The 26,200-nt window shown below is 47.5% G+C and overlaps 1 long non-coding RNA gene across 1 annotated transcript; it reads right to left on the bottom strand.

Annotated features, from left to right (window-relative positions):
• Nucleotides 1–1,042: 1,042 nt before the first annotated feature.
• On the bottom strand, nucleotides 1,043–26,200 carry LOC135057525 (uncharacterized). The gene is made up of 3 exons (XR_010244179.1): nucleotides 26,111–26,200; nucleotides 8,848–8,904; nucleotides 1,043–1,163 (listed from the first exon to the last, which is right to left on the bottom strand). It is a non-coding gene; the product is annotated as an uncharacterized LOC135057525 (long non-coding RNA).

Here is a 26,200-nt window from a genome sequence, read left to right as displayed (position 1 = left end):
ATCATTTCCTCCACATGCTATATTAGATTGGGCAGAGGGCAAGTGCCTCACAGTCCATGACTCCAGGTACTGTGAGAGGTTGCCAGTTCATTGGTCAATGTGGAACAAAAGGCAAAGTCCCAGCACAGCTGCTCCCAGTGATTACATGATCAGTTGTAATGGATATTCAGGGCTGGACTGAGGGGCAGATGTATTAACCTGGAGAAGGCATAAGGAAGTGATAAACCAGTGATATGTGCAAGGTGATAAAGGCACCAGCCAACCAGCTCCTAACTGTTAATTTACATAATGGAGCTGATTGGCTGGTGCCTTTATCACCTTGCACATATCACTGGTTTATCACTTCCTTATGCCTTCTCCAGGTTAATACATATGCCCCTGAGACTCAAAAACAGCTCTAGCATATACAGTATTTCCCATTATCCCATATTCATGCAACATAAAATACAAATATATAAATACAATCAAATGAATAATAAAATTCCAAATTACTGTTCCATGTGGAAGTGGGCGGGAAACAACCAAGCTGATCTATATTCCTGGAAGTCCGGGAGAACGCCGTAAAATCCATACGTCCCCCAGACATTCCAAAATATATACTAGTATGGGTAATGTCTCAACTTTATGACGTGACAGCTTGTACCAGCTTCTGTTCCAGTCATGTGTGTGTTTCACTGCTGACTCATTACAGCACTGTACTGAGGAGTTTGCAAACCGCATGCCGATCCATTAACTTTATTGAACTGGGCTTAATGGACTGGGATGGCCGCTTGTGCAGTCAAGTCTACTGTGTTATAGCATTTGTGGTAACAACAGAAGAAGCTGGAAAAGGTCTGTGAAATGTATAATTGGTACCAATGTATCATTAACAAATGTGTCAATAACTAACATGTCTCCATCTTCCCCCTAATTTGAAGACTTCAATATACTTTGTTAATATTTTAAAATGAATGCAAGAATAAAATGAAAATAATAATAATAATAATAATAATAATAATATACAGGCTCAGAATATCAGTAGGACTTACACTGCGATAGCAGTCATAGTATCCATAATCATCATAACAGTTATCATTCATAAAAGCAAAATCTATGATGTTTAGGACTATTCCAATGAAACTGGTAAATGATGAGATGATAGTAAAGGCCAGTGAGCCTTTGACCTACAAAAAAACAACAGAAAGGTCATTTAATTAAGAAGTTAGGCACACAAATAAACATTGAGTTACTGTAATACTGTACACTGTAATACACTGCCCTGAATTAGATACTTGATATAATTGAAATGTTTAATTCCAAGCTCTTGCATGCTAGTCTGCAGTATATCAACTTTCATAAAGTGTTTTCTATTTAATATATTAGGCCGGAGCGTACACCATGGTACCTGTGAGACCCAGCAGTGCCTGGCCTCCTGATTGTTCTGGTTTGTTTGTTATAGTTACCAAATTTTGCAGTGCATCATTGGGACACTCTGGCCTATTCCCTCCAACTTGAAACCACATTTGACCTTTTTATTTCTTAGATTTACTACCATAGCGGCAGCATGTTCCATTGCAAAGCACAATTGGTAACAATATAGAAACAAAGGGAATCAGTATGATATCCCGGCGGACAACAGGCCGACGCCAGCATCCTCACTTCCGGCATACCGCCAGCAAGCGCAGCGCGTCCCCTTACGGCCTCGCTGTACTCGCCACGCTTTGGGCCCAGTGGTGACTAATCTATTCCCCCTCGTGTGGTGGCATGGACCACCACCCAAACAAAGTGATTGCCTCCCAAATTAAGCAAGACTAGGTAATAACAGAAAAACATGTAAGAGGGCCCTACCCATAAGTGCACACACCTAATTCAGAATTGGACATAAAGGCAAATTCTTATTTTACTACTGACAAGGTTTCCTTGTTTTCCGTGCACATGCCTGTAATTTAAGGAGAGTTAATAAAATAATATGTGCATCACTAGTTATACAGGTTAAGTATCCCTTATCCAAAATGCTTGGGACCAAAAGTATTTTGGATATGGGATTTTTCCGTATTTTGGAATATTTGCTTACCATAATGAGATATCATGGTGATGGGATCCAAGTCTAAGCACATAATGCATTTATGTTGCATATACACCTTATATACACAGCCTGAAGGTCATTTAATTAGAGATGTGCACCGGAAATTTTTCGGGTTTTGGTTTTGGATTCGGTTCCGCGGCCGTGTTTTGGATTCGGACGCGTTTTGGCAAAACCTCCCTGAAAATTTTTTGACGGATTTGGGTGTTTTTTTTCAAAACCCCCTCAAAAACAGCTTAGCCACTTGCCTAGCATGGTCGCATCAGATGCGACTATGCCTGCAAGTGCTCTATCTGACCTGGTCGCACGGGATGCGACCAGTCAGATAGAGAGTGTTAGCAGCGGCAAGGAAGAGAAACTTCCCTCCGCTGCTGCTGTCAGAGGGACTGGAAGGTCCCTCCCCCTCCCTGCACTCTCCCCGTGTCTGCCGTGCTGCCGATCACTGCTGACCGGTTAGCACGGCAGGATCTGTCCCCTCCAGCAGCTGCAGACAATGGGAGCCGCTGGGGAGTGTAAATAAACCCTCCCTAGCTGCCCCCAGACCCCCTCTGCATAACTTGAGGCTGTCTCGGCTTTCAAAATGAAAGCCGCGATGGTCGCGATGTTCCCGATGTTCCGATGGTCGCGATGTTCCCGATCGATGTTTCGATGTTTGGGATTTTTATTTTATTTTTTAATTAAAAAAAAAAAAATTTTTTTTCCTTTTTTTTAAACTAAAATCATTTGGGATAGGGTTAAATTCATGTTCTTCACCTAATTCACTAATAAAAAAAAACCCAACAATTTTGGAGCATTTTTTTCCCGAAATAAATCGTCAGTTAAGTGGTTAAATCATAGAATTTTGGGGTAATTTTGATCCTATAGTATTATTAACCTCAATAACCACAATTTCCACTCATTTCCAGTCTATTCTGAACACCTCACACCTCACAATACTATTTTTAGTCCTAACATTTGCACAGAGGTCGCTGGATGACTAAGCAAAGCGACCCAAGAGGGCGGCATAAACACCTGGCCCATCTAGGAGTGGCACTGCAGTGTCAGACAGGATGGCACTTCAAAAAAATAGTCCCCAACAGCACATGATGCAAAGAAAAAAGAGGCGCAATGAGGTAGCTGTGTGACTAAGCTAAGCGACACAAGTGGCCGACACAAACACCTGGCCCATCTAGGAGGGGCACTGCAGTGTCAGACAGAATGGCACTTCAAAAATTGGCCCCAAACAGCACATGATGCAAAGAAAAGAGAAAAAGAGGTGCACTGTGGTCGCTGGACAGCTAAACTAAGCAACGCAAACACCTCAATATCACAGGAATTATTTGTTCTAATAAATGGTATTATTGGTCCAAATCACTGGAAGAAAATGACAAAATCACTGGAATTATTCGTTCTAATCAATGGTATTATTGGTCCAAATCACTGGAAGAAAATGACAAAATCACTGGAATTATTCGTTCTAATCAATGGTATTATTGGTCCAAATCACTAGAAGAAAATGACAAAATCACTGGAATTATTCATTCTAATCAATGGTATTTTTGGTCCAAATCACTGGAAGAAAATGACAAAATCACTGGAATTATTCGTAAACATTTGTAGAAAGTCGCTGCTTTCTGATTACAGAAATGTTCAGATATTCCTGTGAATCAACAATCCCTTCCCAGAGGAAAAAGAAATTGAGAAACCGTTGATTGAGAATGTTTGTTCTCTTTCCCTTACAAAGGAACAAACAACTTTCCAAGATGACTGACGTTTTTGGGATTATGGAGACATAATGTTTTTGAATATAAATCCTAAAGCAGGTGGTGTATTAGAGCAAAAGAGTGCAAGAGACCAGCCATGCAGTTTCTGAAATATTATGACAAAATGTTACTGTATTTCATAAGCACTCATTCCTAACTCTGCTAAGTACTGTTTGGTATACTGCATCTGGCTTCCATGGGGTAGTTGTCCATTATTTCAGCTTCCATTGATCTTTTTGAAAGCGGTAGAAGTTATTGATTCTTTTTTTTTATTTATTTTTTCCCTATTTTTAATTTTCTCCTGCATAGCCCAGTAAAATGTTTCAACGTTAAGTATTGACTTGTGCCTTCTGGGGGTCCACTTCTTCACCAAACCCAGCCAGATCTCATCCTAACCCTTTGTTCCACATTCTCTATGTACCCCATCGTGTCACCCATGTCTGTCTACCCCTCCCCTTTAGATTGTAAACTCTCACGTGCAGGGTCCTCTTCCCTCATGTGCGTATCCTTTGTCTTACTTTAATAATCTTCAACTGTACCACATCCAGCAGTCTTCTGCCACCTGATATTTATTCCAGTGTTATCTGCTGATGTAACTATGTGTATTTACCCTGTACTTGTCCTATACTGTCATCAACTGTAAGTTGCTGTTTTCCTGTTTGATTATTTATGTACTTTGTAATTGGGCGCTGCAGAACCCTTGTGGCACCATATAAATAAAGCATAATAATAATAATAATAATAATAATAATAATAATAATATAGGGTGTATAATCCCCAGGTGTATCTCACACATCACACACCTGGGGATTATACACCCTATACACTGTACTGTGTGATGTGTGAGATACACCTGGGGATTATACACCCTATATACTGTACTGTATCGCACACATCGCTCAGTACTGATTACAGGATGTATAATCACCAGGTGTATAACACACGTCGCACAGTACAGTATACATACTGGTCACAACAATGCAGCAGATATTGAGCACTGATCAGGATACTAGAAGTGACACAGAGCTGCAAGATACAGCAATGGCCTACTGTACTGTACTATATATGTATACTGCTGGTCACCAAAATGCTGCACTGTCCTACTATATACTGCTAACAATAATGCAGCACAGATATGGAATGAATACTTGCAGTGACACAGAGCTGCAAGATACAGCAATGGCCTACTGTACTGTTCTACTATTATACTGGTGGTCCCCAGTCCCCACAATAAAGCACACTGAGCACAGATATTTGCAGCACACTGAGCACAGATATGGAGCGTTTTCAGGCAGAGAACGTAGATATTTTCAGCACACTGAGCACAGATATTTGCAGCACACTGAGCACAGATATTTGCAGCACGCTGAGCACAGATTACGGAGCTTTTCAGGGAGAGAACGCAGCCACGTCCTCTCCGTTCAATCTCCAACGCACAAGTGAAAATGGCGGCGACGCGCGGCTCTTTATATAGAATACGAATCTCGCGAGAATCCGACAGCGGGATGATGACGTTCGGGCGCGTTCGGGTTAACCGAGCAAGGCGGGAAGATCCGAGGCTGCCTCGGACCCGTGTAAAATAGGTGAAGTTCGGGGGGGTTCGGATCTCGGAGAACCGAACCCTCTCATCTCTACATTTAATACAATATTTTTAATAACTGTGTGTATTAAACAAAGTTTGTGTACATTGAGCCATCAGAAAACAAAGGTTTCACTAAAAAAATTCTGTATTTCGGAATATTTGGATTAGTGATGAACGGGTTCGGTTCCTCGGAAACCGAATCCCCCCGAACTTCACCCATTTTACACGGGTCCGAGGCATACTCGGATTCTCCCGTATGGCTCAGTTAACCCGAGCGTGCCCGAACGTCATCATCCCGCTGTCGGATTCTCGCGAGATTCGGATTCTATATAAGGAGCCGCGCGTCGCCGCCATTTTCACTCGTGCATTGGAAATGTTAAGGAGAGGACGTGGCTGGCGTCCTCTCCGTTTGTGCTTATTGCTTAATTGTGGGGACTGGGGAGCAGCTGTATTATATAGGAGGAGTACAGTGCAGAGTTTAGCTGATCAGTGACCACCAGTTTTATCCGTTCTCTGCCTGAAAAACGCTCCATATCTGTGCTCAGTGTGCTGCATATATCTGTGCTCACACTGCTTTATTGTGGGGACTGGGGACCAGCAGTATTATATAGGAGGAGTACAGTGCAGAGTTTTGCTGACCAGTGACCACCAGTATACGTTGTCTGCCTGAAAAACGCTCCATATCTGTGCTCAGTGTGCTGCATATATCTGTGCTCACACTGCTTTATTGTGGGTACTGGGGACCACCAGTATATTATATAGGAGGAGTACAGTGCAGAGTTTTGCAGACCAGTGACCACCAGTATATATAGCATTACGGTACGGAAGGCCACTGCTCGACCTACCTCTGTGTCGTCAAGTATACTATCCATCTAGATTCTATACCTGTGGTGCATTTTAGTTTTGCAGTTTGCTGAAAGTGACCACCAGTATATATAGCAGTACGGTACGGAAGGCCACTGCTCTACCTACCTCTGTGTTGTCAAGTATACTATCCATCTAGATTCTATACCTGTGGTGCATTTTAGTTTTGCAGTTTGCTGACAGTGACCACCAGTATATATAGCAGTACGGTACGGAATGTCACTGCTCTACCTACCTCTGTGTCATCAAGTATACTATCCATCTAGATTCTATACCTGTGGTGCATTTTAGTTTTGCAGTTTGCTGACAGTAACCACCAGTATATATAGCAGTACGGTACGGAAGGCCACTGCTCTACCTACCTCTGTGTCGTCAAGTATACTATCCATCTAGATTCTATACCTTTGGTGCATTTTAGTTTTGCAGTTTGCTGACAGTGACCACCAGTATATATAGCAGTACGGTACGGAAGGCCACTGCTCTACCTACCTCTGTGTCGTCAAGTATACTATCCATCTAGATTCTATACCTGTGGTGCATTTTAGTTTTGCAGTTTGCTGACAGTGACCACCAGTATATATAGCAGTACGGTACGGAAGGCCACTGCTTTACCTACCTCTGTGTCGTCAAGTATACTATCCATCTAGATTCTATACCTGTGGTGCATTTTAGTTTTGCAGTTTGCTGACAGTGACCACCAGTATATATAGCAGTACGGTACGGAAGGCCACTGCTCTACCTACCTCTGTGTCGTCAAGTATACTATCCATCTAGATTCTATACCTGTGGTGCATTTTAGTTTTGCAGTTTGCTGACAGTGACCACCAGTATATATATAGCAGTACGGTACGGAAGGCCACTGCTCTACCTACCTCTGTGTCGTCAAGTATACTATCCATCTAGATTATATACCTGTGGTGCATTTTAGTTTTGCAGTTTGCTGACAGTGACCACCAGTATATATAGCAGTACGGTACGGGAGGCCACTGCTCTACCTACCTCTGTGTCGTCAAGTATACTATCCATCTAGATACTATACCTGTGGTGCATTTTAGTTTTGCAGTTTGCTGACAGTGACCACCAGTATATATAGCAGTACGGTACGGAAGGCCACTGCTCTACCTACCTCTGTGTCGTCAAGTATACTATCCATCTAGATTCTATACCTGTGGTGCATTTTAGTTTTGCAGTTAGCTGACAGTGACCACCAGTATATATAGCAGTACGGTACGGAAGGCCACTGCTCTACCTACCTCTGTGTCGTCAAGTATACTATCCATCCATACCTGTGGTGCATTTCAGTTGTGCGCAGTATATATAGTAGTAGGCCATTGCTATTGATACTGGCATATAATTCCACACATTAAAAAATGGAGAACAAAAATGTGGAAGTTAAAATAGGGAAAGATCAAGATCCACTTCCACCTCGTGCAGAAGCTGCTGCCACTAGTCATGGCCGAGACGATGAAATGCCATCAACGTCGTCTGCCAAGGCCGATGCCCAATGTCATAGTAGAGAGCATGTAAAATCCAAAAAACAAAAGTTCAGTAAAATTACCCAAAAATCAAAATTGAAAGCGTCTGATGAGAAGCGTAAACTTGCCAATATGCCATTTACGACACGGAGTGGCAAGGAACGGCTGAGGCCCTGGCCTATGTTCATGGCTAGTGGTTCAGATTCACATGAGGATGGTAGCACTCATCCTCTCGCTAGAAAACTGCAGTGCCACTCCTAGATGGGCCAGGTGTATGTGTCGGCCACTTGGGTCGCTTTGCTTAGTCACACAGCTACCTCATTGCACCTCTTTTTTTCTTTGTATCATGTGCTGTTTGGGGACTATTTTTTAAATCTGCCATCCTGTCTGACACTGCAGTGCCACCCCTAGATGGGCTAGGTGTTTGTGTCGGCCACTTGGGTCGCTTAGCTTAGTCACACAGTGACTTTGGTGCACCTCTTTTTTTCTTTGCATCATGTGCTGTTTGGGGACTATTTTTTTGAAGTGCCATCCTGCCAGACACTGCAGTGCCACTCCTAGATGGGCCAGGTGTTTGTGTCGGCCACTTGTGTCGCTTAGCTTAGTCACACAGCGACCTTGGTGCGCCTCATTTTTTCTTTGCATCATGTGCTGTTTGGGGACTATATTTTTGAAGGGCCATCCTGCCAGACACTGCAGTGCCACTCCTAGATGGGCCAGGTGTTTGTGTCGGCCACTTGTGTCGCTTAGCTTAGCCATCCAGCGACCTCGGTGTAAATTTTAGGACTAAAAATAATATTGTGAGGTGTGAAGTGTTCAGAATAGACTGAAAATGAGTGGAAATTATGGTTATTGAGGTTAATAATACTATGGGATCAAAATGACCCCCAAATTCTATGATTTAAGCTGTTTTTGAGGGTTTTTTAAAAAAAAAACACCCGAATCCAAAACACACCCGAATCCGACAAAAAAATTTCAGGGAGGTTTTGGCAAAACGCGTCCGAATCCAAAACACGGCCGCGGAACCGAATCCAAAACCAAAACACAAAACCCGAAAAATTTCCGGTGCACATCTCTAAACGTAACCAATTAAATGTCCAATTGTTTTCAGGAATAACTCACCAGGCAGACCTCGTTGTTTCTCTGAGCTGCAATTGACAGTGATCCAGCGAGGATGTACTATAAGGTATAAAACAGGAATGACACATATTATTCAGAGTGCTTTATAATGATAGATACAGTATGGAGCTCACACATACTACTGAATTAGGTGTACTGAAAGGTTTAGCTCTATGGATAACCTAATAAACAAATGTAAGACAGGTGGTGAAATCACGATTTTCATACCTGAATATGATGTGAATATACCGGTAAATCTGAGATTGCGATTAGGGGAAAATGTATGAGCCTCCATTATGGGGAGAAGTGGTATCAGCACACATTATGTGCACTGATACTGCTTCTTCCCCATGTACGACTCTGGCAGTGTGTGCTGTATGATAAGATAATATGCAGATATGCAGGGCAATGTATGAACAGTCAGTGGTGCCGGCCGTTCCAACTGCAGTTGTCGTTGCCAATACACCACAGCCAGTGGCGTAACTAGAAGTTGTTCTCCCCCAAGCCAAAACCACCAAGTTGTTCTCCCCCAAGCCAAGCGCGCGGCGCAAAAAGGGTGTGTGGCTTTGTTGGGATGGGCGTGGCTTCGCATGAAGGGGTGTGGCATTGCAGGAAAAGACTTCCTATACCCCAGTTTTGCAACCTGCACGCCCAGACGTTGGCCACTACAGGACAGAAAAATAATCCTGATTCATGCCCCTTACATTATTTGTCATTTTTCCTCCTTATAGTAATGCCCAGTATACATTATGCCACATACTGCAATGGCCCTTAGTCATTATGCCACACACAACAATGCACATGACACAATATGCACACACTGTAATGCCCCCGACACATTATGCCACACACCGTAATGCCTGTGACACATTATGACACACACCGTAATGCCTTTGACACATTATGCCACACACCGTAATGCCTGTGACACATGATGACAGGAATCGCAATGCCCATTGTACATTATGCTACACACTGCAATGCCCCTGATACATTATAGCACATACCACAATGCCCGTGATATAGTATACCACACACAGTAATGCCTGTGACACATGATGACAGGAATCGCAATGCCCATTGTACATTATGCTACACACTGCAATGCCCCTGATACATTATAGCACATACCACAATGCCCGTGATATAGTATACCACACACAGTAATGCCTGTGACTGTGCCTCTGTGGTGGCTGGCCACGCCCCCACTGGAACCTGGCTACACCTTTAATCATGGGCCCCTATAGCCGCATTCCCCCGGTGGGCCCTTCATGCCCCAGTCCGACACCGTACGTCATCGACTTGGAGTCCTAAAGATATCAATTCCTGAGCTATGGACAGCATCTTGTCAATATTCATGTCCCTCCCTGCATTCACTCAATTTAGTACAGTACAGTGAGGGTCATTCCGACTCGATCGCTCGCTGCAGTTTATCGCAGCGCAGCGATCGGGTTGGTACTGCGCATGCGCCGGTGCCGCAGTGCGCCGGCGCATGCCTGCCGTCATTGCCTAGCGATCGCCTCTGAGGTAGAGTCGGTCTCTGGGCGGGAGGGGGATGGACGGCGGCGTTAAGCCGCCGTATAGGGGGCGCGGTCTGGCCAACGTGGGCGTGGCCAGACCATTGTGGGGGTGGGCCGCGGCGGCTGTGTGACGTCACACGCAGCCGCTGCAACCCGGGGCAGCGAAGAGGTTCTCCCGGCCAGCCGCAGGAGCTGCGCTGGCCAGGAGTAACTCCTGAGATGCAAAAGCATCGCCGCTGTGCGATGCTTTTGCATTTCTGCAGGGTGGGTGGGGGGGCAAGACTGACACGCGGGGCGGACTAGCCCTGTGCTGGGCATCCCCCCGCATGTCTGAGTGCTTGATCGTAGCTGTGCTAAATGTAGCACAGCTACGATCAACTCGGAATGACCCCCAGTGGGCCTAGTTCAGGAGCAGTTGTAAAACTGGCAAAATCGCAGATGACTGTTTTTTGTCCGTCCGCGCATGCACGAAGTCCGCAAAGTGCATGCACGGACTTTCTATTTGCGATCACATCCCAGAATGATGAAATTACAAAATGAGTGACAGGCGGTGGGTGGTCAGGGCACCCGGCACAATCCTTTCCAATCTTTATTGGCACTTCTTATTTTTGGTGTACAGTTGACGGGGACACAGCCAAAAAGGGGGACATTTATTAAGCAGTGATAAGTGTGGAGAAGTGAGCCAGTGGAGAAGTTGCCCATGGCAACCAATCAGCACTGAAGTAACATCTATAATTTACATACTATAAAATTATACAGAGCTGCTGATTGGTTGATGGGGCAACTTCTCCACTGGCTCACTTCTCCACTCTTATCACTGCTTAGTAAATGTCCCCCCATGTACAGTAAAATACACTGCCTTTATGAAAAAAATGTATCTTAAATTGAATTATTATGAAAAACTTGAAATTTATTTTAACACCAGAAAAAATATATCCTCTAGCCACATCTTATTTTTGGGGTGCAGCTGATGGGAACACACCTGCAACCACTAAGTGCAATAATATATGCAGCCTCTCTGAAACCCTCACTCTTGGAAAAAAAATAAGATTTTACTTACCGGTAAATCTATTTCTCGTAGTCCGTAGTGGATGCTGGGGACTCCGTAAGGACCATGGGGAATAGACGGGCTCCGCAGGAGACAGGGCACTTTAAGAAAGAATTTGGATTCTGGTGTGTTCTGGCTCCTCCCTCTATGTCCCTCCTCCAGACCTCAGTTAGAGAAACTGTGCCCGGAAGAGCTGACAGTACAAGGAATGGATTTTGGAATCCAGGGTAAGACTCATACCAGTCACACCAATCATACCGTATCACTCGTGATAAATTTACCCAGTTAACAGTATGAACAACAACGGAGCATCAGATCAACCCTGATGCAACCAAACATAACCCTTATTTAAGCAATAACTATATACAAGCATTGCAGAAGAAGTCCGCACTTGGGACGGGCGCCCAGCATCCACTACGGACTACGAGAAATAGATTTACCGGTAAGTAAAATCTTATTTTCTCTAATGTCCTAGTGGATGCTGGGGACTCCGTAAGGACCATGGGGATTATACCAAAGCTCCCAAACGGGCGGGAAAGTGCGGATGACTCTGCAGCAAACACAAGGTCCTCCTCAGCCAGGGTATCAAACTTGTAGAACTTTGCAAAAGTGTTTGAACCTGACCAAGTAGCCGCTCGGCAAAGCTGTAATGCCGAGACCCCTCGGGCAGCCGCCCAAGAAGAGCCCACCTTCCTTGTGGAATGGGCTTTCACTGATTTTGGAAGCGGCAATCCAGCCGCAGAATGAGCCTGCTGAATCGTGTTACAGATCCAGCGAGCAATAGTTTGCTTTGAAGCAGGAGCACCCAGCTTGTTGGATGCATACAGGATAAACAGCGACTCAGTTTTCCTGACTCTAGCCGTTCTGGCTACATAAACCTTCAAAGCCCTGACCACATCTAGTAACTCGGAATCCTCCAAGTCACGAGTAGCCACAGGCACCACAATAGGTTGGTTCATATGAAAAGATGACACCACTTTTGGCAGAAATTGTGGACGAGTCCGCAACTCTGCCCTGTCCATATGGAAAACCAGATAGGGGCTTTTATGTGACAAAGCCGCTAATTCTGACACACGCCTAGCCGAAGCCAAGGCTAATAGCATGACCACCTTCCACGTGAGATATTTTAACTCCACCGTTTTGAGTGGCTCAAACCAGTGTGACTTCAGGAAACTCAACACCACGTTAAGATCCCAAGGTGCCACTGGAGGCACAAAAGGGGGCTGAATATGCAGCACTCCCTTTACAAACGTCTGAACTTCAGGAAGAGAAGCCAGTGCTTTTTGAAAGAAAATGGATAGGGCTGAAATCTGGACCTTAATGGAACCCAATTTCAGGCCCAAAGTCACTCCCGACTGTAGGAAGTGAAGGAAACGGCCCAGATGGAATTCCTCCGTAGGGGCATTCCTGGCCTCACACCAAGCAACATATTTTCGCCATATACGGTGATAATGTTTAGCCAACACGTCCTTCCTAGCCTTTATCAGCGTAGGAATAACCTCATCCGGAATGCCTTTTTCTGCTAGGATCTGGCGTTCAACCGCCATGCCGTCAAACGCAGCCGCGTTTTGTTCTCACTCCTCTTTTTCTTATGATTCTCAGCACCTTGGGTATGAGAGGAAGAGGAGGGAATACATAGACCGACTGGAACACCCACGGTGTCACTAGTGCGTCTACAGCTATCGCCTGAGGGTCTCTTGACCTGGCGCAATACCTCTGTAGCTTTTTGTTGAGGCGGGATGCCATCATGTCCACCTGCGGCAGTTCCCACCGAGTTGCAATCTGCGTGAAGACTTCTTGATGAAGTCCCCACTCTCCGGGTGGAGGTCGTGCCTGCTGAGGATGTCTGCTTCCCAGTTGTCCACTCCCGGAATGAACACTGCTGACAGTGCTCTTACGTGATTCTCCGCCCAGCGAAGAATTCTGGTGGCTTCCGCCATCGCCACCCTGCTCCTTGTGCCGCCTTGGCAGTTCACATGAGCCACTGCGGTGATGTTGTCTGACTGAATCAGAACCGGTTGGTCGCGAAGCAGGGTCTCCGCTTGACGTAGGGCGTTGTATATGGCCCTTAGTTCCAGGATATTGATGTGAAGGCAAGTCTCCTGACTTGACCACAGACCTTGGAAGTTTTTTCCCTGTGTGACTGCCCCCCACCCTCGGAGGCTTGCATCCGTGGTCACCAGGACCCAGTCCTGAATGCCGAATCTGCGGCCCTCGAGAAGGTGAGCACTCTGCAGCCACCACAGGAGAGACACCCTGGCCCTGGGGGATAGGGTGATCAGCCGATGCATCTGTAGATGTGATCCGGACCACTTGTCCAACAGATCCCACTGAAAGGTCCTCGCATGGAACCTGCCGAATGGAATGGCCTCGTATGATGCCACCATCTTTCCCAGGACTCGCGTGCAGTGATGCACCGACACCTGTTTTGGTTTTAATAGGCCTCTGACCAGTGTCATGAGCTCCTGAGCCTTCTCCATCGGGAGATAAACCCTCTTCTGGTCTGTGTCCATAATCATGCCCAGGAAGGGCAGACGAGTCGTAGGAATCAGCTGCGACTTTGGAATATTTAGAATCCAGCCGTGCTGTTGTAACACCTCCCGAGAGCATACTACGCTGATCAGCAACTGCTCTCTGGACCTCGCCTTTATGAGGAGATCGTCCAAGTATGGGATAATTGTGACCCCTTGCTTCCGCAGGAGCACCATCATCTCCGCCATTACCTTGGTAAATATTCTCGGTGCCGTGGAGAGACCAAACAGCAACGTTTGGAATTGGTAATGACAATCCTGTACCACAAATCTGAGGTACGCCTGATGAGGTGGATAAATGGGGACATGAAGGTATGCATCCTTTATGTCCAGAACACCATAAAATCCCCCCCTTACAAGCTTGCGATGACCGCCCTGAGCGATTCCATCTTGAACTTGAACCTTTTCAGGTATATGTTCAGGGATTTTAAATTCAATATGGATCTGACCGAACCGTCCGGTTTCGATACCACAAACATGGTCGAATAGTAACCCCTTCCCTGTTGAAGGAGGGGAACCTTTATCACCACCTGCTGAAGATTCAATTTGTGAATTGCAGCTAACACTATTTCCCTCTCTAAGGAGGAAGCTGGCAGGGCCGACTTGAGGTAACGGTGAGGGGGCATCTCTTCGAATTCCAGCTTGTATCCCTGAGACACAATCTCTATAGCCCAGGGATCCACCTGGGAGTGAACCCACTTGTGGCTGAAATTTCGGAGACGTGCTCCCACCGGGCCTAGCTCCGCCTGTTTAGCCCCAGCGTCATGCGGTGGATTTAGTGGAAGCCGGGGAGGACTTCTGTTCCTGGGAACTAGCTGTATTGTGCAGCTTCTTTCCTCTACCCCTGCCTCTGGCAAGAAAGGACGCACCTCGTACTTTCTTGCCTTTTTGTGATCGAAAGGACTGCATTTGATAATACGGTGCTTTCTTAGGCTGTGAGGGAATATATGGCAAAAAATTTGACTTTCCAGCCGTAGCTGTGGAGACCAGGTCCGAGAGACCGTCCCCAAACAATTCCTCACCCTTGTAAGGTAAAACCTCCATGTGCCTTTTCGAGTCGGCATCGCCTGTCCATTGCCGAGTCCACAGGACCCTTCTGGCCGAAATCGACATTGCATTTATTCTAGGGCCCAGTAGGCAAATGTCTCTTTGAGCATCTCTCATATATAGGACAGCGTCTTTAATATGCCCCAGGGTCAACAATATAGTATCCTTGTCTAAGGTATCAATTTCCTCAGATAAGGTATCCGTCCATGCTGCTACAGCACTACACACCCATGCCGACGCGATCGCCGGCATTAGTAAGGTACCTGAATGTGTATAAATGGACTTCAGGATACCCTCCTGCTTTCTATCCGCAGCATCTTTTAGGGTGGCCGTATCCTGTGACGGCAGGGCTACCCTCTTGGATAAGCGTGTTAAAGCTTTGTCTACCCTAGGGGAGGATTCCCAGCGTAACCTATCCGTTGGCAGGAAAGGATACGCCATAAGCATCCATTTGGAAATCTGCAGTTTTCCATCTGGAGATTCCCAAGCCTTTTCACATAACTCATTTAACTCATGTGAAGGGGGAAAGGTCACCTCTTGCCTTTTTTCCCCATACATATAAACCCTCTTGTCAGGGACAGGAGTTTCCTCTGTGATGTGCAACACATCCTTCATTGCTATAATCATGTAACGGATGGCTTTAGCCATTTTAGGCTGTAACTTTGCATCATCGCCATCGACACTGGAGTCAGAATCCGTGTCGACATCTGTGTCAACAATTTGGGATAGTGGGCGCTTCTGAGACCCTGACGGCCTCTGCGACATAGGATCAGGCATGGGTTGAGACCCCGGCTGTCCCAAGGCTTCAGCTTTATCCAACCTTTTATGCAAGGAAGTAACATTATCATTTAAAACCTTCCACATATCCATCCAATCGGGTGTCGGCGCCGTCGGCGGCGACCCCACATTCATTTGCTCCCGCTCTGCTTCCACATAGCCTTCCTCGTCAAACATGCCGACACAAGCGTACCGACACACCACACAAACAGGGGATGCTCTTTTTGAAGACAGTTCCCCCACAAGGCCTTTTGGAGAGACAGAGACAGAGTATGCCAGCACAAACCCCAGCGCTATATATGTCCCAGGAGTCACACAGTAACTTAGTGTTAACCCAGTAGCTGCTGTATATATTGCTTTTGCGCCAAATTTATGTGCCCCCCCTCTCTTTTTACACTCTTCTACCGTGATTCTGCAGGGGAGAGCCTGGGGAGCTTCCTCTCAGCGGAGCTGTGGAGAGAAAATGGCGCTGGTGAGTGCTGAGCTAGAAGCCCCGCCCCCTCAGTGGCGGGCTTCTGTCCCGCGTTTGTGTGTAAAATAATGGCTGGGGCTCATGCATATATACAGTGCCCAACTGTATATATGCTACTTTTTGCCAAGAGGTACCTAATTGCTGCCCAGGGCGCCCCCCCCCCATTCGCCCTGCACCCTACAGTGACCGGAGTATGTGGGTTTAGTGTGGGAGCAATGGCGCACAGCTGCAGTGCTGTTCGCTACCTCATATGAAGACTGGAGTCTTCTGCCGCCGATTTGGAAGTCTTCTTGCTTCTGACACCGGCTTCTGTCTTCTGGCTCTGCGAGGGGGACGGCGGCGCGGCTCCGGGATCGGACGACCAAGGGTGCGATCCTGTGTACGATCCCTCTGGAGCTAATGGTGTCCAGTAGCCTAAGAAGCAGGACCTATCTTCAGTGAGTAGGGCTGCTTCTCTCCCCTCAGTCCCACGCTGCAGGGAGTCTGTTGCCAGCAGATCTCTCTGAAAATAAAAAACCTAACAAAATACTTTCTTTTTAGCAAGCTCAGGAGAGCTCACTAAGTAGCACCCAGCTCGTCCGGGCACAGATTCAAACTGAGGTCTGGAGGAGGGACATAGAGGGAGGAGCCAGAGCACACCAGAATCCAAATTCTTTCTTAAAGTGCCCTGTCTCCTGAGGAGCCCGTCTATTCCCCATGGTCCTTACGGAGTCCCCAGCATCCACTAGGACGTTAGAGAAATATGATTTAGATTAAATTATTCTAAAAGACTTATTATTATTTTTTTAACACCAGCAAAATGTTACTTTTTGGGTGTAGCTGGTGTGGACATGTCCATGAACAATAAGTACAGCAATATACGCTGCCTCTCTGAAACACTCTTATAATAAATAAAGTTTAATCATATTATTTCAAAAGACTTGAAATGTGTTTTTAACAAAAAAAAAATCAAAAAAAAATCTGTATTTGTGTGGTGCAGCTCACTCAGATACAGCACAGTAAATTATGGACAAATAATCTTGAAATCACATTGTCTCTGCCCTCATACTATAGATGTCTACCTTGCTGCACCCTCCTCCCGGAGGCTGTAGCGTGGTAAGCTAATGGGGGTGTGTGTGGTGGCAATGTGGGCATTCCATGAATGTGACCGGCGGAGAAAGAGAGAGCAATCCGGGGGCTTGGCATCATGGCCCTCATTCCGAGTTGATCGTTCGCAAGGCGATTTTAGCAGAGTTGCTCACGCTAAGCCGCCGCCTACTGGGAGTGTATCTTAGCATCTTAAAATTGCGAACGATGTATTCGCAATATTGCGATTACAAACTACTTAGCAGTTTCAGAGTAGCTCCACACTTACTCGGCATCTGCGATCAGTTCAGTGCTTGTCGTTCCTGGTTTGACGTCACAAACACACCCAGCGTTCGCCCAGACACTCCCCCGTTTCCCCGGCCACTCCTGCGTTTTTTCCGGAAATGGTAGCGTTTTTCCCCGCACGCCCATAAAACGGCCTGTTTCCGCCCAGTAACACCCATTTCCTGTCAATCACACTACGATCGCCGGAGCGATGAAAAAGCCGTGAGTAAAAATACTATCTCCATTGTAAAATTACTTGGCGCAGTCGCAGTGCGAATATTGTGCATGCGTACTAAGCGGAATTTCACTGCGATGCGATGAAAAATACCAAGCGAACGACTCGGAATGAGGGCCCATATTCGCATCATCGTGGCCCCGCCCCGCTAGAAAGTGCTGAGAAAACTGGGGGGCAGCCGGTAAAAGCGGGACACTTGCTCACCTTTCCGGGAGGCTGGGAGGGCCACTCGATTTTCGGGAGCCTCCCGGCCTTTCTGGGAGGGTAGGCAAGTATGCCTCATACACATTAGTAATACTGCAATGTAAATAGATAGCCTAGTGAAGAACAAGTGCAAGTTCACATCAACAAACATACACAACAGGCTTTTTCCAGCACTGGATTGCAGGTGCTACTAGTGTCTGACAAACAAATACAACATTCATACTTGCAAAGATTTCTGCAGTCAACCATCCCACCCACTTCAACAACCTATTACAGCTCTCTGTCCTCCTAATGGCAGTATGTTAAGACCAGGGACGTGCAGGCAGGGGAGGCCGTGTCTCCCCTGTCATTAATGATTAAAATAATACAAAGAAGATATTTATGACAAATTCTGTGTCATAGGTATCTCTTTTATATTAATCTAATCATTACTACAGTTAAAATGAGTTTGGGAGGCACCAATAGTGGTGCCTCCCGTTATCAATGGGAAAGGAGCTGGAGTGGGGGGCAGGCAGAGGTGGGGCCATGCTACTGGCTGTAAAAGCCCATTGAAAATCAAGTGCAAAGCGGCACCTACTAAAGTGTCGCCTTGATACAGGGACGTGCTTTCAACCCATGAAAGCACGCCCCTGTCAGTGAAGCCAGAGTGATTGGCCAGCAGATCCGTCACTGGATCCACTGTCATCATTGTGTGGGCGCGGCATAGGCGCAGCATAGGCGCGGGCGTCAGTGGCGGCGGGACGTGGCGGAGGTGATTGCAGAATGGCAGGCAGGGATCTGGGATCCCTGCCTGCCGCTAATACTGAGTTTGGCAGTGGAGCGGTACCGGTTTAAAAAATGGCACCTCAGCGTCATTTTTGAAATGCAAGATGGCTGCCTTGAGCCAATCACGGCTCGCCGCGTCATCACCCCGCCCCCTCCGGCTGACTTATTTAAGTCAGTGCGAGGAAGCGGCGTCAGTCCGACGGTGGAGGAGGAGCAGTGAAGAGCTCCTGAAGATAGAAGACGCCGTGGAAGTCCTGGATGGGCGGCGGCTATGCAAAAGTGCTTATCCGCTGCCCACCAGGTGAAGACGCCAGAAGCCCTGGGAGGGTGACGGCCATGCAAAAGAGCTTATAGGCCGCCGCCTCCCAGGTGAAGACCCTGACTAATAAAACTTTTTTTTTTTTAAACGTGTGTTTTATTTTAATATTTCTCTGACGTCCTAGTGGATGCTGGGAACTCCGTAAGGACCATGGGGAACAGCGGCTCCGCAGGAGTCTGGGCACAACTAAAAGAAAGCTTTTAGACTACCTGGTGTGCACTGACTCCTCCCACTATGACCCTCCTCCAAGCCTCAGTTAGATTTTTGTGCCCGGACGAGCTGGATGCACACTAGGGGCTCTCCTGAGCTCTTAGAAAGAAAGTATATTTTAGTTTTTTTATTTTACAGTGAGACCTGCTGGCAACAGGCTCACTGCAACGAGGGACTAAGGGGAGAAGAAGATAACCTACCTGCTTGCAGCTAGCTTGGGCTTCTTAGGCTACTGGACACCATTAGCTCCAGAGGGATCGACCGCATGGAACTGGCCTTGGTGTTCGGTCCCGGAGCCGCGCCGCCGTCCCCCTTACAGAGCCAGAAGCAAGAAGAAGTCCGGAAAATCGGCGGCATGAAGACTTCTGTCTTCACCAAGGTAGCGCACAGCACTGCAGCTGTGCGCTATTGCTCCTCATACACACTTCACACTCCGGTCACTGAGGGTGCAGGGCGCTGGGGGGGGGGGGGGGGGCGCCCTGAGCAGCAATAAAAACACCTTGGCTGGCAAAACAATCACAATATATAGCCCCAGAGGCTATATATGTGATAATTACCCCTGCCAGAATCCTTAAAAAAGCGGAAGAAAAGTCAGCGAAAAAGGGACGGAGCTATCTCCTTCAGCACACTGGCGCCATTTCTCCCTCACAGCTCCGCTGGAAGGAAGCTCCCTGGCTCTCCCCTGCAGTCTACACTACAGAAAAGGGTAAAAAAGAGAGGGGGGGCACTAAATTTAGGCGCAGTAAATATTATAGCAGCTATAGGGGACATAATTCAGTTAGTCCCTGCATTATATAGCGCTCTGGTGTGTGCTGGCATACTCTCTCTCTGTCTCCCCAAAGGGCTTCTGTGGGGTCCTGTCCTCTGTTAGAGCATTCCCGGTGTGTGTGCGGTGTGTCAGTACGGCTGTGTCGACATGTTTGATGAGGAAAATTATGTGGAGGCGGAGCAGATGCCTATAGAAGTGATGTCACCCCCTGCGGGGCAGACACCTGAGTGGATGGTTTTATGGAAGGAATTACGTGCAAGTGTCGACTCCTTACACAAAAAATTTGACGACATGCCAAATGCGGGACAGCCGGCTTCTCAGCTCGTGCCTGCCCAGGTGTCTCAAAGGCCATCAGGGGCTCTAAAACGCCCGCTACCTCAGATGGCAGACGCAGATGTCGACACGGATACTGATACCAGTGTCGACGACGATGAGTCTAATCTAATGTCCACTAGGGCCATTCGTTGCATGATTGAGGCAATGAAAGAGGTTTTACACATTTCGGATATAAACCCAGGTACCACTAAAAAGGGTATTATGTTTGGGGAGAAAAAACTACCCGTAGTTTTTCCCCCATCTGAAGAATTAAATGAAGTGTGTGAAGAAGCGTGGGCTTTCCCCGATAAAAGATTGGTAATCTCTAAAAAATTACTAATGGCGTTCCCTTTCCCGCCAGAGGATAGGGCACGTTGGGAAACACCTCCTAGGGTGGATAAAGCGCTCACACGTTTGTCTAAAAAGGTGGCACTTCCGTCTCCGGATACGGCCGCCCTAAAAGAGCCTGCGAATAGAAAGCAGGAGGCGATCCTGAAGTCTGTATATACACACTCAGGCATTATACTTAGACCAGCTATTGCGTCAGCATGGATGTGCAGTGCTGCCGCTGCATGGTCAGATTCCCTGTCAGAAAATATTGACACCCTAGACAGGGACACTATTCTCCTAACCATAGAGCATATAAAAGACTCAGTCTTATACATGAGAGATGCACAGAGGGAGATCTGCCGGCTGGCATCTAAAATAAGTGCATTGTCCATTTCTGCTAGGAGAGGCTTATGGACTCGGCAGTGGACAGGGGATGCAGATTCCAAAAGGCACATGGAAGTTTTGCCTTATAAGGGTGAGGAGTTATTCGGGGATGGTCTCTCGGACCTAGTTTCCACAGCGACAGCTGGGAAGTCAGCATTTTTACCCCATGTTCCCTCACAGCCTAAAAAAGCGCCGTTTTATCAGGTACAGTCCTTTCGGACCCAGAGAAACAGGCGAGGAAAAGGCGGGTCCTTTCTGTCCAGAGGCAGAGGTAGGGGAAAAAGGCTGCAACAAACAGCAGGTTCCCAGGAGCAAAAGTCCTCCCCCGCTTCTTCCAAGTCCACCGCATGACGGTGGGGCTCCACAGGCGGAGCCAGGTACGGTGGGGGGGCCGCCTCAAACATTTCAGCCATCAGTGGGCTCGCTCACTGGTGGATCCCTGGATCTTGCAAGTAGTGTCTCAGGGGTACAAGCTGGAATTCGAGGCGTCTCCCCCCCCCCCCCCCCCCGCCGTTTCCTCAAATCTGCCTTGCCAACAACTCCCTCAGGCAGGGAGGCTGTGCTAGAGGCAATTCACAAGCTGTATTCCCAGCAGGTGATAGTCAAGGTGCCCCTACTTCAACAAGGACGGGGTTACTATTCCACACTGTTTGTGGTACCGAAACCGGACGGTTCGGTGAGACCCATTTTAAATTTGAAATCCTTGAACACATACATAAAAAAATTCAAGTTCAAGATGGAATCGCTCAGGGCGGTTATTGCAAGGCTGGACGAGGGGGATTACATGGTATCCCTGGACATCAAGGATGCTTACCTGCATGTCCCCATTTATCATCCTCACCAGGAGAACCTCAGATTTGCGGTACAAAATTGCCATTACCAATTCCAGACGCTGCCGTTTGGACTGTCCACGGCACCGAGGGTGTTTACCAAGGTAATGGCGGAAATGATGATACTCCTTCGAAAAAAAGGAGTTTTAATTATCCCGTACTTGGACGATCTCCTAATAAAGGCGAGATCCAGGGAGCAGTTGTTGGTAGGAGTAGCACTATCGCAGGAGGTGCTACACCAGCACGGTTGGATTCTAAATATTCCAAAGTCACAGCTGGTTCCGACAACTCGTCTACTGTTCCTGGGAATGATTCTGGACACAGTCCAGAAAAAAGTGTTTCTCCCGGAGGAGAAAGCCAAGGAGCTGTCATCTCTAGTCAGAGACCTCCTGAAACCAAAACAGGTGTCGGTGCATCACTGCACGCGAGTCCTGGGAAAGATGGTGGCTTCTTACGAAGCAATTCCTTTCGGCAGGTTCCATGCCAGAATCTTTCAAGTGGGACCTGTTGGACCAATGGTCCGGATCGCATCTTCAGATGCATTGGCTAATAACGCTGTCTCCAAGAACCAGGGTGTCTCTGCTGTGGTGGCTGCAGAGTGCTCATCTCCTAGAGGGCCGCAGATTCGGCATACAGGACTGGGTCCTGGTGACCACGGATGCCAGCCTTCGAGGCTGGGGGGCAGTCACACAGGGAAGAAACTTCCAAGGACTATGGTCGAGTCAGGAGACTTCCCTACACATAAATATTCTAGAACTAAGGGCCATTTACAATGCCCTAAGTCAGGCAAAACCCCTGCTTCTACACCAGCCGGTACTGATCCAGTCAGACAACATCACGGCGGTCGCCCATGTAAACCGACAGGGCGGCACAAGAAGCAGGACGGCAATGGCAGAAGCCACAAGGATTCTCCGATGGGCGGAAAATCACGTAAGAGCACTGTCAGCAGTGTTCATTCCGGGAGTGGACAACTGGGAAGCAGACTTCCTCAGCAGGCACGACCTCCACCCGGGAGAGTGGGGACTTCATCCAGAAGTCTTCACGCTGATTGTAAATCGTTGGGAACGGCCACAGGTGGACATGATGGTGTCCCGCCTAAACAAAAAACTGGAGAGATATTGCGCCAGGTCAAGGGACCCTTAGGCGATAGCGGTGGACGCTCTAGTGACACCGTGGGTGTACCAGTCAGTTTATGTGTTCCCTCCTCTGCCTCTCATACCAAAGGTACTGAGAATAATAAGAAAACGAGGAGTAAGGACAATACTCGTGGTTCCGGATTGGCCAAGAAGAGCTTGGTACCCGGAACTTCAAGAGATGATCTCAGAGGACCCATGGCCTCTGCCGCTCAGACAGGACCTGCTGCAGCAGGGGCCCTGTCTGTTCCAAGACTTACCGCGGCTGCGTTTTACGGCATGGCGGTTGAACGCCGGATCCTAAAGGAAAAGGGCATTCCGGAGGATGTCATTCCTACGCTGATTAAAGCCAGGAAAGATGTAACGGTAAAACATTATCACCGCATATGGCGGAAATATGTTGCTTGGTGTGAGGCCAATAAGGCCCCAACAGAGGAATTTCAGCTGGGTCGATTTCTGCACTTCCTACAGGCAGGAGTGACTATGGGCCTAAAATTAGGCTCCATTAAAGTACAGATATCGGCTCTGTCGATTTTCTTCCAAAAAGAACTAGCTTCACTACCTGAAGTTCAGACATTTGTAAAAGGAGTGCTGCATATTCAGCCCCCTTTTGTGCCTCCAGTGGCACCCTGGGATCTCAACGTGGTGTTGAATTTCCTAAAATCACATTGGTTTGAGCCACTAAAGACCGTGGATTTAAAATATCTCACGTGGAAAGTGCTCATGTTATTGGCCTTGGCTTCGGCCAGGCGTGTATCAGAATTGGCGGCTTTGTCATTTAAAAGCCCTTATCTGATTTTCCATATGGATAGGGCAGAATTGAGGACTCGTCCCCAGTTTCTCCCTAAGGTGGTATCTGCTTTTCACTTGAATCAACCTATTGTAGTGCCTGCGGCTACTAGCGACTTGGAGGATTCCAAGTTACTGGACGTAGTCAGGGCCTTGAAAATTTATGTTTCCAGGACGGCTGGAGTCAGGAAAACTGACTCGCTATTTATCCTGTATGCACCCAACAAACTGGGTGCTCCTGCTTCTAAGCAGACTATTGCTCGCTGGATTTGTAGCACAATTCAGCTGGCGCATTCTGCGGCTGGACTGCCGCATCCTAAATCAGTTAAAGCCCATTCTACAAGGAAGGTGGGCTCATCTTGGGCGGCTGCCCGAGGGGACTCGGCTTTACAACTTTGCCGAGCTGCTACTTGGTCAGGGGCAAACACGTTTGCAAAATTCTACAAATTTGATACCCTGGCTGAGGAGGACCTTGAGTTCTCTCATTCGGTGCTGCAGAGTCATCCGCACTCTCCCGCCCGTTTGGGAGCTTTGGTATAATAATCCCCATGGTCCTTACGGAGTTCCCAGCATCCACTAGGACGTCAGAGAAAATAAGAATTTACTCACCGGTAATTCTATTTCTCGTAGTCCGTAGTGGATGCTGGGCGCCCGTCCCAAGTGCGGATTGTCTGCAATACTTGTACATAGTTATTGTTCACTAAAGGGTTACTGTTATGAGCCATCTGTTGAGAGGCTCAGTTATGTTTCATACTGTTAACTGGATATGGTATCACGAGTTATACGGTGTGATTGGTGTGGCTGGTATGAGTCTTACCCGGGATTCAAAATCCTTCCTTATTGTGTCAGCTCTTCCGGGCACAGTATCCTAACTGAGGCTTGGAGGAGGGTCATAGTGGGAGGAGCCAGTGCACACCAGGTAGTCTAAAAGCTTTCTTTTAGTTGTGCCCAGACTCCTGCGGAGCCGCTGTTCCCCATGGTCCTTACGGAGTTCCCAGCATCCACTACGGACTACGAGAAATAGAATTACCGGTGAGTAAATTCTTATTTATTTTTTACAGACGGAGTACAGGTGCCAGCGGGCCCTTTATATCCGGGCATGCTGGCACTTGTGGTTCTCCAAGTGCCGGCATGCTGGGGCAGGAATGCTGGGAACTGTAGGCCGCCTGTAAAGAACAATAGTATCATAGCATGAACCCCGTACAAACCGCCACCAGGGGTGTGGGGCATAGCACTGGGCTGTCAGCCCAGGGCTGGTTGTTTCTTGGTTGCTTGGTTGTTGCTTTTTATTTTTTGGGGGCCCCACTTTCCAAGAATTCCAGCCCTTGGCTGACTGGCTTAGTGGGCTGATTAATGTTATGGCAGGGGGACCCCACACTGAGTGTCTCCCCTGCTATGGCATTACTCCCCCCTGGCTGGTTCTGCCTGGTGCTGGTTTTAGTGGAGTATGGGGGAACTACATTTTTTTTTCTTCCCCTTTATGTGGGGGCGAGGATTTGGTTAGCTGCCAGTGCCTCTCCAGCCCTGAGCTCACCGCATGTCACTGGTTAAGACCAACTACCAGCCCTTACCCAGCGGCACATCAAGAGAGGGGAGGGCCCCTGTGCAGCCTTCATTCCCCACCCCCCACACTCGCTTTTTCTGCAGTACAATGTTGTGGGGTGCAGGATGTGTAGTGCGAGCGCCCTTGGGACCCAAGTACACTACATTCCCATCACTGGTTATAGATATGCCCATGCCCACACCCTCTCCAAATACTCTCCTGTGTGAAATGGCACCTGATCACCTGAAATGATCATGAGGGAAGGACTCTTCTGTGTGCGGGTTGGGTATGGTATGCTGGCTGCCGGGATCCCGGTTGTCAGCATACCGACACCAGGATCCCGGCAGCAGAATGCTGGTGGTGGGGGGGAGCAAAATGAATCCCCTTACTGCGCTCGTCACAGGTTCTGTTCCCACTCCATGGGTGTTGTAGTCATGTGACCGGCGCTCAGGATCCCATCTCCTGTAAGGCCTGTATGCAATCCAAAACAAGTGAGGTATCAGGGAAAGTTAAGGTTTGACTCATTTTGAGATCTGAACATGGTGGGACTCGGTCCCACTTGTAACCCCCAAATGCGGGTATGTTTGGATTTCCCTGAACCGAATGCACAAATCTCTGATTTAAACCTGTACACAAAATAAAAAGATGCAACAGACAGGTAAAATATGTTACTGAATGCTTATTTCAATACTTACAAAGACTGGTCCCCAGAATGGTACACCACCGATTAACGTATAAGTGAATGTAATAAAAGGCAGCGAAATGGCACATAAAAACTGCAATAT

Source organism: Pseudophryne corroboree, chromosome 3 (assembly GCF_028390025.1).
Source record: "Pseudophryne corroboree isolate aPseCor3 chromosome 3, aPseCor3.hap2, whole genome shotgun sequence".
Taxonomy (NCBI): Eukaryota; Metazoa; Chordata; class Amphibia; order Anura; family Myobatrachidae; genus Pseudophryne; species Pseudophryne corroboree.
This window is presented reverse-complemented; position numbering and strand designations above follow the sequence as displayed.